The sequence below is a fragment of the Podarcis raffonei genome, chromosome 2, assembly GCF_027172205.1.
Source record: "Podarcis raffonei isolate rPodRaf1 chromosome 2, rPodRaf1.pri, whole genome shotgun sequence".
Taxonomy (NCBI): Eukaryota; Metazoa; Chordata; class Lepidosauria; order Squamata; family Lacertidae; genus Podarcis; species Podarcis raffonei.
Genome location: NC_070603.1, coordinates 56,026,502 through 56,041,621, shown reverse-complemented (window position 1 = coordinate 56,041,621; position 15,120 = coordinate 56,026,502). Strand labels below are relative to the sequence as shown.

Sequence of the window (15,120 nt, the reverse complement as noted above, 5' to 3'; positions counted from 1 at the left end):
TTCAGGTTAAGAACAGACCTCCAGAACGAATTAAGTACTTAACCCGAGGTACCACTGTAAATCAGTATACAGAGGCAGCTCAGTCACCTCCTATTTTGCCTATTTTATTCATAAACCATTTAAACATGGCGAGGCAGAGCACCACAGCCCTGCAATGTCAGGAGGTCTGCCCAATGGGAAGTGACCTGAGAAAGTGCCCTCTGTATACACATTAAACTTTTCAGAAGAATGCATTTTTAGATTGACAGATAGTGTGGGATGGGGGTGACATCATGTTTAGAGCACCACAAAAAGGCACCTGCCTTCAGCACGGAATGCATGCTACCATGCAGTGTGTACATGCCCTATGTACATTCCCTCCTCAAAGTTTCTCTGTTCTTGCACACAAATTTCCCTCACACTCTCCCTGCCTTTTAAAATTGGGTACCATTTTCACTGGCATTAATCTTAACCATGGTTACCTCTAACCTTAAAACAGAAAACTCTGGCTAGTGTTAGCCATTGTTCAGATGGGTGCCACTGGAATGCTGAACCATGATTGGGGCCACTTGGACAATACATGTATAAAAGACCGGAGGTGCTATAGGAAGGCAGCATGTGGGCCTGCAGTTGGGGCATGGCATTGGGAATAATGCACAGAGATGCAATCTGGGCCTACCATGTGAATGGCCAGTTCAAAATGGCTTTTTCCAGACCATCATGGAGAGTTGGTGGTCCCTTAGATATGTTGGATCAAAGGCTTTAAGGGATCTATGGCTTTCCTCCTCCTTCTTTTTCAAACTTTGAATTGTGCCAGGAAGACAATAGGAGAAAATGCAGATGATGAAGTACTGACATAATAAGCTTCCAGTGACTCACTCCTATGGGGAGGCAGGCTGACGCATTCGTTGCTGGCCGAAACCTCTAAGCTATCATTAAGAGCAGTTCCACTTTAACACCTGCAAGGAGGCAAGGCATTCAACATGAAGCATGTTGGGCCAGATTCAAGCTCACAAATACAAGGTACTTAAGGGGAGATTCCTCGAATTGTCATGAAGTACAAAAAAGACTAATACCTACCCTTTCAACGTAGCTAATTCCAGGCTTGCAAAGAGATCAGATCAAACAATGGGTGCAGCTGTAATCAATGAATTTTACTATTTAAGCTAAAAAATAAGATGCTTATAATAAAGCAGGGACATGAACAGTTAGTTTTTCCACAATTTTTTAAACTGCACTTATTCACTCAGTGAGGCTGTGATCATATAACATTGGTTATTCACAAAATAAGATTAGCAGAGTCTCATGAGATTAGTAAACCAACCAATGGCTTAAGAAAATCAGTATATAAATTGCCTATTATTTTATGTTGGAAAAATTATGAGTCACATCAATACAAAATTGTTTGCATTGTTACTTACTAACTTAAGCATCTATGAAATGACACACCTAGGTTAATGCCACACACATACAAGAAGCATCATTCCTTCACACATATTATTGAAGGCAATAATGTGCTCCCATCTGTACTTAAAGCTCAGTATTTGGACTGGTCCAATGAACAGGAGACTGGGCAGGCCCCTCCACCAGTGTTCTGGTCTCCATGTGCGACACATACAGATAACATTTTAGAAGCTAGCAGGCAGATGGCTCAGTTGGCAGAGCATGAGACTTTTAACCTCAGGGTCATGGGTTGTTTGAGCCTCACATTGAGCAAAAGATTCCTGCACTGGAGGGGTTTGGATTAGATGACGAGGGCTGGCTGGTTTTTTTGTCTTCTCCAGGGCTACATCAGGACATCTGCCCACAACATGCCTCATTTCTGCCCCTGCTGCACTAGAAGTGGAGGTTTCTGGCACTGTACAGTACTGTTGAGGTACAGTACTCTCTGTCCATGGAGAGAAAGGTCCACAACATCTTGCAGCTCCTCAACCACCCTCCCTGGAAGAATCTTGGGGAAATATAATGAGCCATGCACGTAAAATGAGGAAACCTTTCCCCAAGACTATGCTTACATACATATACCATAGATTTCAAGTTTGCAAATTAATTCCATGCTGTAATACAAACAACTTTTCAATCACCTGAGATTCTTATTACTTTTCCTTTCATGATTCAGCCAATATTGGCTCACTTCTATATACCCCATGTCCTGAATACTCCTCCAAATTTAGGCAATCTGTTCATTAGATCAACATATGGAATCTACATATCCATACATGGTCACTTCTCATGTGTTCTCCCCCCCCCATCCTGCCTTACCTCAAATGAAGACTAATCTATGTGTCAGAGGGGTGCAGCATTACCTCATAATGCATGAATGGTAGCACGGACATTTCTCTGTGAGTCTATGTTAATAATCAGCCAGCTGCTCGCTTCCAGAAATAATTACTCACATGAACTTTCTACTCTCGTGAGCCGAGTAATGTGGAAGCAAACAACTCAAATGTGCTCTCCCCTGCACTTTTCTGAGCTTTCCCCCATTCACAGAAGGGACAAAGCAATCTCGTGCGTAAGTCTGCACCTGGAAGCCTTCTGGAGAAATCATCAGACTGCTCAAAATGGGCTCTGGAAACACAAAAGGTGATGAGGAAGGTACCTTGCATATCAGGATGGGGGTGTGTGCCTAAAGCAGCTTTTGCCAGCCTGGTACCTCTAGCTATTTTGAGCTATACCGTATTTTTTGCACCATAACACTCAATTTTTTCCTCCTAGAAAGTAAGGGGAAATGTCTGTGTGTGTTATGGAGCGAATGCCTACAGATGGCAGGGGGATCTGCTGCAGTCGTGAGCAGAGGCTCCATGGTTCCCCTTCCTTCCCTCCTCCGTGGCTCGCTTTGAAACAGCAAAGCGGGAGAAGAGTGGGGAGTGGGGAGGAGAGAGGGACAGGGAGCCTGCTTGCTTCAAAGGAGCAAAGTGGGAGAGGAGAGGAGCCTTCTCCTCTTATACCCCTCTTCTGCATTATTAGCAGCATCCTTCTCCACCCACCCCACGCGTGTTCCTTCTCCCCTTAAACCCCTCTCCTGCATTATTAGCAGCACCATTCTCCACACACCCCACACGTGCTCCTTGTCCTTTGAGTGCTTTTCCTTCCCTCCCTACCTAAAACGTGGTTACAAAGCACGGATCCACATGGATCCTCAGGATTTTTGCACTGGGTCACCCTAAATTCACCATCAGATCACATATCATGTCCATGGCTACAGCTTGCACCAAAAAAATCACGCACCAACTGTTGCCTGGGGCGGCAGTGGTGCAAAAATGTGGTTACAAAGCATGGATCCACATGGATCCTCAGGATTTTTGCATTGGGCTACCCCAAACTCACCGTCAGATCACATGTCTGTAGCCACAGCATGAATCCCAAAAATCATACATCCACTGTTTCGTTTAGAATATTTTTTCCCCCTTGTTTTCCTCCTCTTAAAACTATGTGCGTGTTATGGTCGGGTGCGTGTTATATAGTTCCCATCAGACCAAGCCAGCAAGGCTGCTGCATCCACCCTGTGTTCCTTCCCCTACCTCACTGCTGCCTCCCCATGTTCCTGTCTCAATGAGCTCAGCGCTGCTGCTGTTGTGGAACAGACTGGGGACAGAGCGCTGCCGTGGCTGCTAATATGCAGCTAACCCCGCCCACCAGCCAGCCCTATTGGCCGGCTGAAGGGCTTGGTCCCGGCAGCAGGGCAAATCAGGGGGAGAAGCTGCTTAAGTCCCCTGTGACTATTCCTTCCCAATCACACACACTCAAAATGGCTTCCCAGTTGCTTCTCCACCCACACAGAAATGATCCACCCATTTCCCCCAGGAGGTGGAAGAGAGAGCTTGATTTTGAGCAGGAAAGCAGATGGAGAAGAAAGGTTTTCGCAGCTGGTCCTTCCACTGTTTCTCTGCTCCTGGTTGCAGCTGAAATTGCTTTTCCTCTTAGAAAAAGAGTGAAGGAAGTGTATACAGGTCTATAATGCTACATTTATTATGACTGCGCTTTTCAGTCCCTGTTGTCCTGCCTGACACATGTGTCAAAGCGCACTTCTTCACTGTGAACACAAGCACATTTCTCCGCCTCACCAAAGAATCCTAGGAACTGTAGCTTAACCCCCACTGAGCTACAGTTCTCAGCACCCTCAACAAACTACAGTTCCCCAGGATTCTATAAGAGAGGAATGTGCTTTGAAGGATACAGTTTAAAGATCTAGTGTGTATGCAGTGTCTGGCAGCTCCCAGATAGGATGGATCATATCCTGTAATCAAGCACCTTGAAGTGTTACCTAATGATACTCATTACTGGAAGCGCAGCAATGCCCATGGGGGCTTTAGCAATGTGATTTCAGCAGAGCTGGAAAGAGGGCTTGGTTTTAGCTGCATTGAGACACCCAAAACATTACTGCATTACTTCAGCAAGCAGTTTAACTCCCAGGGATTTCAAACAAAGATACAAATGTAGTCAGATGGCGGGGCGATAAATACACCCTCTTTCACACTGACAATACCATTAGTGACAACTGATCTAATCCTTTAAAAATAGTGCTTTCAATGGCAAAAAATATTTATTGTGTCAGTAGTTCCTCAGCTTGTTTTCTATTCTGTGTTTATATCACGTATTTAGACTCTACTAAAATTGATAGATGCATCTGCCATTGTGAGTGAGCCTCCATCCCTACACCCGGCAACTAGATCCATTCAGCAGAAACAACTAGAACTACAACAGGGCCCATGTCAAAGTTCAGGAAAAACCACCCAGTCCTTCAACTAAGTTTACTTGACATTAAGACATGAATGATGTCAAGCACCAAATAACTATTTACCTCAATATGTCCAAACTTAAGTATCTTCATGAGTCAGACAATCACCTATAGGGGGCTTGGAAGACCCAGTTGGGGGCTCCCAAACACTTTCTAGTAGGAACTATCCCAATTCTTCTCTCAGTGATAACTAATTCATAGAGCAATTTGCCGTGAGGATTCATCACTGACAACCAAAAGGCCCAAGAAAATGTAATCACAATGGTACTGAAAATTATCCCCCTTCACATAGCGCTGTTACTTAGGAGAACGAGTTAGGAGAAATTAATATAAGGCCAAGTCTTATTCCCATAGGCTGTAGTTATTATTATGAATTTAAATTATTTTATTGCCCTTCATCAAGAGAGCACAGGGCAGTTTTCAGTTCTTGTTTCCGTCCACATGTTCAGAACCTCACCAGGCCAATGAATGATTGCTTTCCCTGATAAGCCTGAATCAAGCACATCAATGGTTTTTACCAAAATAGCAAAGCAATATATGGTATGGTTGTTCAAAAATTGGAATAAAAAGAGGAGACATGTCCATATTCAGCACTTTAAATCTTGCTGTACATGTGACCATTTTTATTGGATCAGTTTGAAATCTCAAACATTTGTAGACCTCATCAAGTAGAACATGTTTGCCTAGCTATAAGTCACTAACTCAACAGGTGTTATTTTTATAAACTACAAAAGGTTGAGGTGTATAGTGGCAAAAGATTTTAGAGACCGTACTGTGCTCCTTTACCTTGAACTCAATAGTACTTCTTGGTGTGTCAATTTCAATTTAATCAAATATTAGTTTTGGCCTACCAATGGCATATTAAACGACATTCCATTTCAGGTAGCTTTCATTTCAATATCTAAGTAGGGAAATTCCAAATTGGGGTACTTGATCTCTGGGTTTGAATGATGTGTCTGAAATACGTTAATGTGTGAAAACGCACTAGCAAAACCTGCAGCAGTTCGTCTCTGCTATAGCACCATAAATCTGACTGAAAATTTATTGTTGTCAAATTGGATATTTGCTCAGAAGAGGGTTAATCTCTTTTAATAAAGAGATCATCTGGAAGCACCCAGAGAGAGCTGAGTTTGGTCTCCGTAAACATCTCAGGGTGCTGGCTGCCTCCCTGGAGCAATGGACCTTGGCTGCCTGCTGGAATTTTTAACACAAGCCTCCACCTATGCTTGACCTGTGTGTTTGTAAAGAAGTGCAAATATTACACAATGCCAATAGGCCTTCAGTGTCCTCCTTCCAAAGGAAACCAAAGCACCGCACCCTTAGAGCTTCTCTCTGTTGGTGAAGTGTGGTGAGCATCACAATAGGCATGTGACGGGATTGCAATATGAAGGCAAGAAAGGTCTATCAAAGATCATGGCTGTAACAGTATAGTACTCTGTAGGTTGGAATGGTAGATATCTATCCCTCCACCCCCACCCCAAGTGTGTGTGAATGTGGGTAATTCACATCATGGAGCTATCATATCTCAAACAAGCAAAACAAACAAGCAGATGGAGAGACAGGCAGTCAGGCAAATATCTGCTTCCACATCCCTGTCCTATAGCCATTTGTATCTCATGTGGTCAGATGCAACAGAGCGGCAATGTTTTCCAGGCAATGGTCTTGGGGACAGAATTGTACTTTGCTTTGCAAGCCAGCAAGCTAACAAGATGACAGGCACTATAATAAAATAGGAACCATTTCTGAAGTAAAGAGCTTTACACTTTGGAAGCACATACATTAGGTGGTATCATCGCCACCACCATCGTCACCATCCAAACAGCTGTAAGTCTGGGTTTTAAAAATGCCAACTGAGATTTAACATTAAAATGTAGGGTCTTCTTTCACAAACACAACACCAGAAAGATCATTCTCTTTTCTATATATGTGTAAAGCTGTGAGCAAACATTTTACCACACAGCAATTAAAACATGGAGAGCCACCAGGGACCAGATAAAATCACTCCAGAATCTGCAATAAATAGTGCAGTAACAACCACCGCCCCCCCAATTCTTCACCTGTCCTATATTTCTTGTAGAGCACTAGAGATGATTGTAAGGTAAAGGTAAAGGGACCCCTGACTATTAGGTCCAGTCGTGGCCGACTCTGGGGTTGCGGCGCTCATCTCGCTTTATTGGCCAAGGGAGCCGGCGTACAGCTTCCGGGTCATGTGGCCCCATGACTAAGCCGCTTCTGGCGATCCAGAGCAGCACACGGAAACGCCATTTACCTTCCCGCCGGAGCGGTACCTATTTATCTACTTGCACTTTGACGTGCTTTCGAACTGTTAGGTTGGCAGGAGCAGGGAACGAGGAACGGGAGCTCACCCCGTCGCGGGGATTTGAACCACCGACCTTCTGATTGGCAAGTCTTACGCTCTGTGGTGTAACCCACAGCGCCACCCGCGTCCCTGTAGAGATGATTGTAGTTAAGTGCTATATAAATTGTGTAAGTAAGTAAGTAAGTAAGTAAGTAAGTAAGTAAGTAAGTAAGTAGACAATGCTTTAGGAGATATGTTGAGTACATAAACAGCACACGTAAGGCTTCTTTAGAGCCCCATCACTCAGGGTGCTTCCAGACCAGGGCTTAATATTGCAAAAGGGTCAAACAGATATCAGAAATGGGTCATTGGCAACAGGTTTGTTTGCTTTTTAACTTACCAGATTTTTCACAGAAAGGGTAAATCAATAGTTAAGGGGGGGATATAGGCTGCCAATGATGCATACTGGGTGCTTAAAAAAATTGCATGTATGGGCAGCACCAATCCCACAATAAACACCCGTCTGGAAGCACTCTCAGAGTGTGACATGTCACCAGCAGAAAGGAAAGAAGAGGCATGAATGATGGTGGGAGGCAGGTGGTGAAGACACCCCAGCCTCCTTCAGCTAAACTGTCGCTTCTACCACCAACTGACCCGTGGGTCAAAAGAGGACCAGGCGAAGGTAATGTTAGAAGTCTTATTCAGCTTCCGCTGGACGATTCCCCATCCCCACCCCATCTCCATTCTCCATAGGGCCAACTGACATCAACTGCCCTGTGGGAAGAAGCTGGGTGGATTTTTATGTTTTGGTATTGTCTGCTCATTTTTTAAAATGTGTTTTGATTTCACTTGTAAGCTACCTTGGAAGAATCTGTATCCTTAAAAGATAGAGTGATATGGGGGCAAAGGGAACTAAACAATGTATATTTATTAAATGCATTACTCAAATAAATTAAATAAATACACAACAAGGGAACTACATTGCTACTGCTGCTATGACGGAAAGCACTAAGCATACAATTAGCATCCAAGCTAAACTCATCCAGCAAGCCCTCTTTTTCTTAGGCAAACATACAGTGTACAGTTCCTGTCATTTCCACTGCCGCAACTGATGGTATGGGAAGGGGAGCCTTTCCTTCCTGGCCTCCGAAGACTCTTACTCCCTGACACCCTCCAACCTGTGGGCCATGCTATTTGCACATAAAAGTACACCGTAAGTCTTGCTCAGCCAAGAGCCCCAATTCACTGCCTTAATGTCAACATGCAGAACAATCTTGGCAACTGCTGTCTTTTCTAGAGCCAGGAAGCATCCTCTGCATTGCAAGAACCACAAACTCCTTCTGGAGTTGCCGCTTTCCCTCATTTATCTTCCCTCTCTCACTCAGTCCCTTCTTGGCTTGGATCCCTTATCCCGGGCTCACACCGGATGGTTTTCCTCTTACCTGCTGACGGCTGTGGGAGCTTTTGCCAGGAAGCAGAGTCTTCGCCTGTAGCAATCTGGACAACAGGGAGGGAGGTGTGCCAGCCCAGTATGCCTGCAGGTTTCCCTCTCCTACAGGATTCCTGTACAGTTTCTCTTGGGTGCTATATAGCTTTCCCCCTCTTCCCTCGGTGACTGCAGAGAACAGAAGTGACAGGTCACAGCATGCAGATCAGGTCATTGCAAGGCTTCCAAAAACGGCGTCCAGAACAGGGTGCTGCTACCAGAGAGGGGGGAAAGCTCTGTCTGTTCAGTGCTGGCTGCTGTCCGGCTCTCTCCAGCTGCCTCAGAGACCTTGTTTGATGGAGACAAACCCCTTAAATCTAAAGCCACAAGTTGACACTGGCAGGAGAGGAGGGAGGGTGGAGGAAACCCGAGACAATCGTCTGACAGACAGCAGGACCAGTAAAGAAGAACAACAGGCTCATCTGATCCGCTAGCACAGTCATTGGCGGGCAGGAGGCACTGCAGCAGCGGCGGCAGCAGCAGCAACAACAACACAGCCCTTAAGTAAATCATGCTTCTAATGGGTTTCCTCTCTAGACAGATGATTAAACTAGATGGACCCACTCGACTGAGCCGGAGAGAGATCTGTATTTATTTTGAGGCTTCCATTGCTAAGGAAAGGGTGGACTGCACTAGAGCGGGATCGTAAAAATTTGCAAGCAGAAGGCAAATATTTTCCCCTCTTCTTTTTTCTTTTTCTCTTTCTTTTTTTACTTTTCATGGCATAAAGGCAAAACTGGACATGATGGTGACAGACCCATCTCTTGAAAACACCAAAGGCTGGACACACTCATGTAAAGTGGAGCATTGGTGTGGTGGCTGGTTTTGAAAAGGGTCACTTGATGGTGGGGGCGCACCGGATACCTCTTGTCACCTGCTGCCCTTCCTTCTCTTGAAGACACTCCCTACCTTACTTTGCCCACCAGGTGCTGATATACTCAGCTGAGGAAAAAGTGACATTACTGGCTTCAGTTTCTGGGGAGCCCCTTGTGGAAAATGCCCAGTGAGTCCCTCTCCACCACAACAACCTCTTTCATGCAGTCAGTCTTTCCCTCACATCCCAATCCCCATCTCCACATAGAGAGAAAGGCCTGGCCTTCCACTTCCCTCCCCTCCCCTCTGGGCCCCAGGGCCAGAGAGGGTTACAAGAAGACATTGACAAATGAAAGCTGCAGCAAGGCCAATGGGTTCTGTGGGGCTGTAAGAGGGGGCCCTGAAGAGGTTTTGGACTTCGGCAGGTGCCTGGTGATGCTGATTTGGCCCTGTTAAAATGGAACCTGCCCATTATGGGAGCAGGTCCTCATTTATAACAGGCAGGTTTTTCAGCTGTCTCATCCAGTTTATTTGCCTTTTCAAAATATTGAAAGCTACTTTTTGGAGTTATGTCCTCACAAAGCAGCTTACGAAAGAGTGAGAGACAAGGTACAACAGAAGAAAAGGAAAAAGAAATGCTTTCAGAATATATTGGAGTGGGGGGAGAAAAGTAGTCAGAGCAGAATTTGATGTAGGAATTAATATGAGATGGTGCCCTGGAAACACAAACTATTTATGGTGTCTGTTAGAAGGAAGAGCCTCCAAAAAACCACAGTGCTTATTGTCCTATAAGTGCACCATAAACAAATCAAATCAAATGCTCAATAAAGAGTGGACTTAGTCTAACCACCACATATGTTTTGTGCAAGAAAATCAGAATGAATGCTCCATAAATGGGTCATCTGGAGCACCTATAGTACTAAATTGGAAGTTTGGAGAAAACATATTTCAAGGAAAAGAAATGGATTAGAATAATGATTTTCTGCAATGGCCATTGCTGCCTAACAGCCCCAAGACTGTAGGCCACATCTGGAATCACCAGGGATTATGGGTCAGGTGGAGGGACGAAGCAGCAAACCCAGCCAGGAGTAGAGGGAAAAGAAGAAGAACTGAAGGAGCAGTGGTGGCAGGGACTGAGAGTGGTTGCTGAGGATGAATGGAAATCTTGTTAGAAAGGATATGGTGATTTGAGACTGCCAGTATCTTCTTCTATATATTTTGGAAAGTTGTTTGAACACCTTTTAACGTACCATAACCAAATTTTGCATTATAATTACTGAGAGCAAACAGCAGCTTTTTGTCCATGTTTGGATACAATTGGGTGACATTTTGAATCAAGATGGTGGACTGAATCCTTCAAAACTTTACCGATGTTACCCAAAATTGGCACAATGGTTTCTGAGGGTTTATCCATTTGGATACAGTTGGGCACCATTTTGAATCAAGAATGAAGCTTCCCTCAAGATGAAATGGCAATTCCAAGAAGAGTCCACTGAACTTGGGTCCCAGGATCTCCCTCTCCTTGTCCTGGTGTCCTTTCAACTCCACAGTTCATAACCCCATTCTGCCTTTTTATCAGGGAGAAGCCACAGGAATGTTTTCAGGTTAGCAAATGAAAAACCCTAGGTCCTTAAATGGCCTGATGAAAAATAAGATTTTAGGTTAATCTGTCCTGGAATACATTTTCCATTTATTCAGTAGCATGGATATCTTTTGCCAGTATGTGATATAAAGAGCTAGCTTTCCCCCCCTATCTTCCTTAAATGCAGTGCTTGCCCACATAGCAGACAGCATGGGCTGTTGCTTCCCAGTACATTGGCAGTGGTGTACAGCACTTCAGGAGTGGAGAACATGCTGAACAGACTTGCAAAAAGCAGCTGGCAATCAGAAATAAGGTGGTAAAAGCAGAAATGCTACTTCAATGCTTCCCAAATGAATGAACGTTCTCTATTCCATTCATCAGGGTCCTCACAGTAAGTTAGCCTTTGCTAACCTGGGGCCCTCTTCATGTTTTGGACTACAACTCCCATTAGCCTCAGTAAGCATGGCTGATGGGAGTTGTAGCCCCAAAGATCTGAGAGGCAACAAATTGGAGAAGGCTGCTGTAAGTGTTAGGAATGGGATTGGGGAGGAAGCGGAGGAATACAAGATTGTGCATGAGCATGCATCCGTGATATGGGGTGGTAGTTTTTACTAGGGCTTTATTTTTCCATGGAAAAATTTCCACGTCATAAGTTCATTGATAACAGTGAAAGAAGGCCAAGCACAAATGCATTATTGGTAAAGCTTGGGAAGTTTTAAACTTTCTAACACTTATTAAATGCAAGTAAAGTAACCATACTCTCTAGCATATGAGAATTTTTCTTTGATACAAACTGAAAATTTTCCAATGCAAATGAGCCTAGTTCAAAATTTCCCCAATTTTTTTTTAAAAAGGTTATTCTAGTTTGCTGTTAAGGGTGCAGACTCGGGATTTAATAGTCTTATTGGGCGGGGTTGCTCTTTGTTTACTTCAAAATGTGATAATCCAACCCTGCTGCATTTTGGAGCTCACCTGCCCCTTGTGACCCCTTGACGTCTGCTCCAAATTCCTGCCCCCACAGCACCACAGAGTTAGTTAACAAATCTAAAAGAAAAAAGAGTGCATTGATTCCCCCTCCACGCAACACTATTACTACATGATGAGTAGTAATGTAACCTCATGCATATCTACTCAGAAATAAGCCCCACTGACTTCAATGGGAACTAAAGGTAAAGGGACCCCTGGCCATTAGGTCCAGTCGTGGCCGACTCTGGGGTTGCGGCACTCATCTCGCTTTATTGGCCGAGGGAGCCGGTGTACAGCTTCCGGGTCATGTGGCCAGCATGACTAAGCTGATTCTGACAAACCAGAGCAGCACACGGAAACGCCGTTTACCTTCCCGCCAGAGCGGTACGTATTTATCTACTTGCACTTTGACATGCTTTCAAACTGCTAAGTTGGCGGGAGCAGGGACCGAACAACGGGAGGTCACCCCGTCGCGGGGATTCGAACCGCCGACCTTCTCATCAGCAAGTCCTAGGCTCTGTGGTTTAACCCACTTCCAGGCTAATGTGCGTATGAGGAATAATACATCCTATATATGCATCTCACCATCCAGTAGTTCACTGGCTTCTGCTCTCAGCACTTTTACTACCATCTTCCCTTCTTAAGAGTCACAGGGTTCCTCCCACATAAGACTTTTGGTTCATTGTACTGCTCCGTAAGCTATTCTCAAGGTAAAAATTAAAGCCCAGGGAGGATTAGTAGCTGTTGTGTCTATTGATGAGTTACTAAAAATCTGGGTGCGGTTTGATGCCCCCTTCTGTCTGACTCACAAGTAGGTTCCAGTGTAAATATTTTCCCAGCATCACAAGGAGCTTGTAGGTGCTCTCCTGTGAATAAAAAGCTGTGATTGTGAAGCTACAGTAGATATCCCTGTATAGGCGTCTAAATGCCCTTCATTGTGTCAGTGGCTTTGGAAAGAATAAGGACTTTGGTTGGTGAGGGGGAACAACCCATCACTTTTCATCTTGTGGAAACCATGTGGAATAGGAATGTGAGCTACAGAGAGGCAAGGAGGCTAAAGGAAGCAGAACAGGGTCTTGGGATTCAAGTCCCATGAAATCTTTTTTGCTTTGGAATGGTGACTTCATTTTGAGAGAAGATAAATTTTCTCTTTGCTCAAATCGTAGGAGACAAAATCGGTCAAAGAACCTGAGCTTTTAGCTTTGCTGCCAAACCTTTGTGAGATTCTCACAGAATTCCGTGAATCCCTTCTCCCCCGTACCCTCTAACATTTCTCTGATGAAATTACGGACGTCCCATTCCATAATGATAATTTTACTACAGTGGTACCTCGCAAGACGAATGCCTCGGAAGATGAAAAACTCGCAAAACGAAAGAGTTTTTCGTTTTTGGAGTTGCTTCACAAGACGATTTTCCCTATGGGCTTGCTTCGCAAGACGAAAACGTCTTGTGAGTTTGTTTCCTTTTTCTTAAAACTGCTTGAAGAGGTGCAGTTGCGACTGACCGTGCTTCGCAAGACGAAAAACATCGCAAGACGAAAAGACTCGCGGAACGAATTAATTTCGTCTTGCGAGGCACCACTGTATTTATACCACACACATCTTAGTGGGTTGCCCCAGCCACTCTGGGCAACTTCCAATATATATATAAAATAATAAAAAAAATTAAACATTTTAAAACTTCCCTATACAGGATTGCCTTCAGACAGCTCAGGAATCAGATAACTCCATACCTTCCAACATTTCTCCAATGAAAATAGGGACATCCTAAGGTAAAGTGGGACATTCTGGGATCAAATCAGAAACGAAGATGGCTTCTCTAAATCAGGGACATCCCTGGAAGGTAGGGACATCTGGAGAGTCTGCTCTTCTCCCCAACTCTAATTTACATCCCAAATGAAAAAAATAAAAATAAAGATCTATATATATATATATATATATATATATATATATATATATATATATATATATAATTTTAAAAAAGGCCTGAAGTCCAGTTCTCAAAGCTTTCAAAAAGGAACTCACAGAGTTCTGTGCTCTCATTGCTCAGACTGTGTAATTAAGTTAAATTCCATCTGGTAACAAATAATCCAATATGAAGCAGAGCTATTGCCTTATAAAGATTAGCCCCCCCCCCATTTTGCTGGAGGAAGTCTGCCTCAAAGCTTGACGCACATGGGTTAGAGAGAGACGGCTGCCAAACACACCCGAGCTGAATCTGTATACCATGCTGTGATCTTTAATAACCACAGACATATTGCAGATCGTTTGGGATGGAGGTGGGGAAAACAAATGGAAAAGCCACTATGAGGCTTCCTTCAACTGTAGGAAGTCAAGAGGAAAAATTAGAAGAATTCCGCAAAATTTGAAAGACCACAGTGAAGAATAAAGAGGTGCAAAAGTTCCTCATTGTTTTAAACTCTGAGGAATTTGGAGGCTGGCTAGTCCATGCAAGAAAGGATGCCAGAAGTTCAGAAACTGAGATGGCGCTCCTGAAGGAAGGCACTTGCTTCAAACTGCTAAACAGGGAATTGATTTGTTGAGGGGTGTATGTGTGGTTCATTCCTCTTTTCACATATTGGTGCAGTTAGAAACAGGAGAGTCTATGGAAAATAGAATGGGAAGTGGGGCAGATTCTTCCCCCCCAAAACTTTCTACATGATTTAAATCTAATAAATAATAAACTTAACACATCAAATAGAATAGAAGCCCTAGTAAAAATTCAGCATCACTTACCAGGATCAAAAGTTTGCAGGATGAGATGGAGACCTTGAAACAAACGTCTTTCTGAAAGCACAAGTCACTGCAATGACATCCGCTTTCAACGAGCTAAGAAAATAAGAGCAATCATTGGCATTTCTATTCCTCCCCCCCTCTTGTTTTTGGATGTGGTACAAGAGATATTTTAAGGCTGGCCTGAAGCCCAGGTGAAAGGACAAAGATTTCATCTGGTTTGCCTCCTTCACATATACACAAGGAGTTCTTGAGAGTGATAAATGCCTGTCTTTGGATATGTAGCTGAAAAAGCTTGAGACAAGGCTTCCCTAATAAGTGTGGCCCAGCCTTTCACAGATTCCATTCCTCTTCATTATCTACCAATGGGCCATAAAACCCCTCTGTCCAAAATGCCTTGCTGAAGTTAGAGGTTTCATTTTGAACTTTTGCCGTTCTCACAACATTAGAGTAGGAGAGGCACGCCATCCAGGCTTGTCAGTCACAGAGCATTTTGCTGTGCACACTCCCTCTTGTTTACATGGA

The 15,120-nt window shown here is 44.0% G+C and overlaps 1 protein-coding gene across 3 annotated transcripts in view; it reads right to left on the bottom strand.

The window, feature by feature from the left end:
- Positions 1–14,685, bottom strand: part of FGF1 (fibroblast growth factor 1) — a 50,009-nt gene extending 35,324 nt beyond the window's left edge. For 2 of the 3 annotated variants that reach the window (XM_053376710.1, XM_053376713.1), the window contains exon 1: positions 8,459–8,920. The gene's annotated coding sequence lies outside the window, so the exon portion shown is untranslated. Of the gene's footprint in view, positions 1–8,458; positions 8,921–14,598 lie in introns of those variants that run through there. The other variant, XM_053376711.1, reaches the window with a different exon arrangement.
- Between the last annotated feature and the right edge of the window lie 435 nt (positions 14,686–15,120).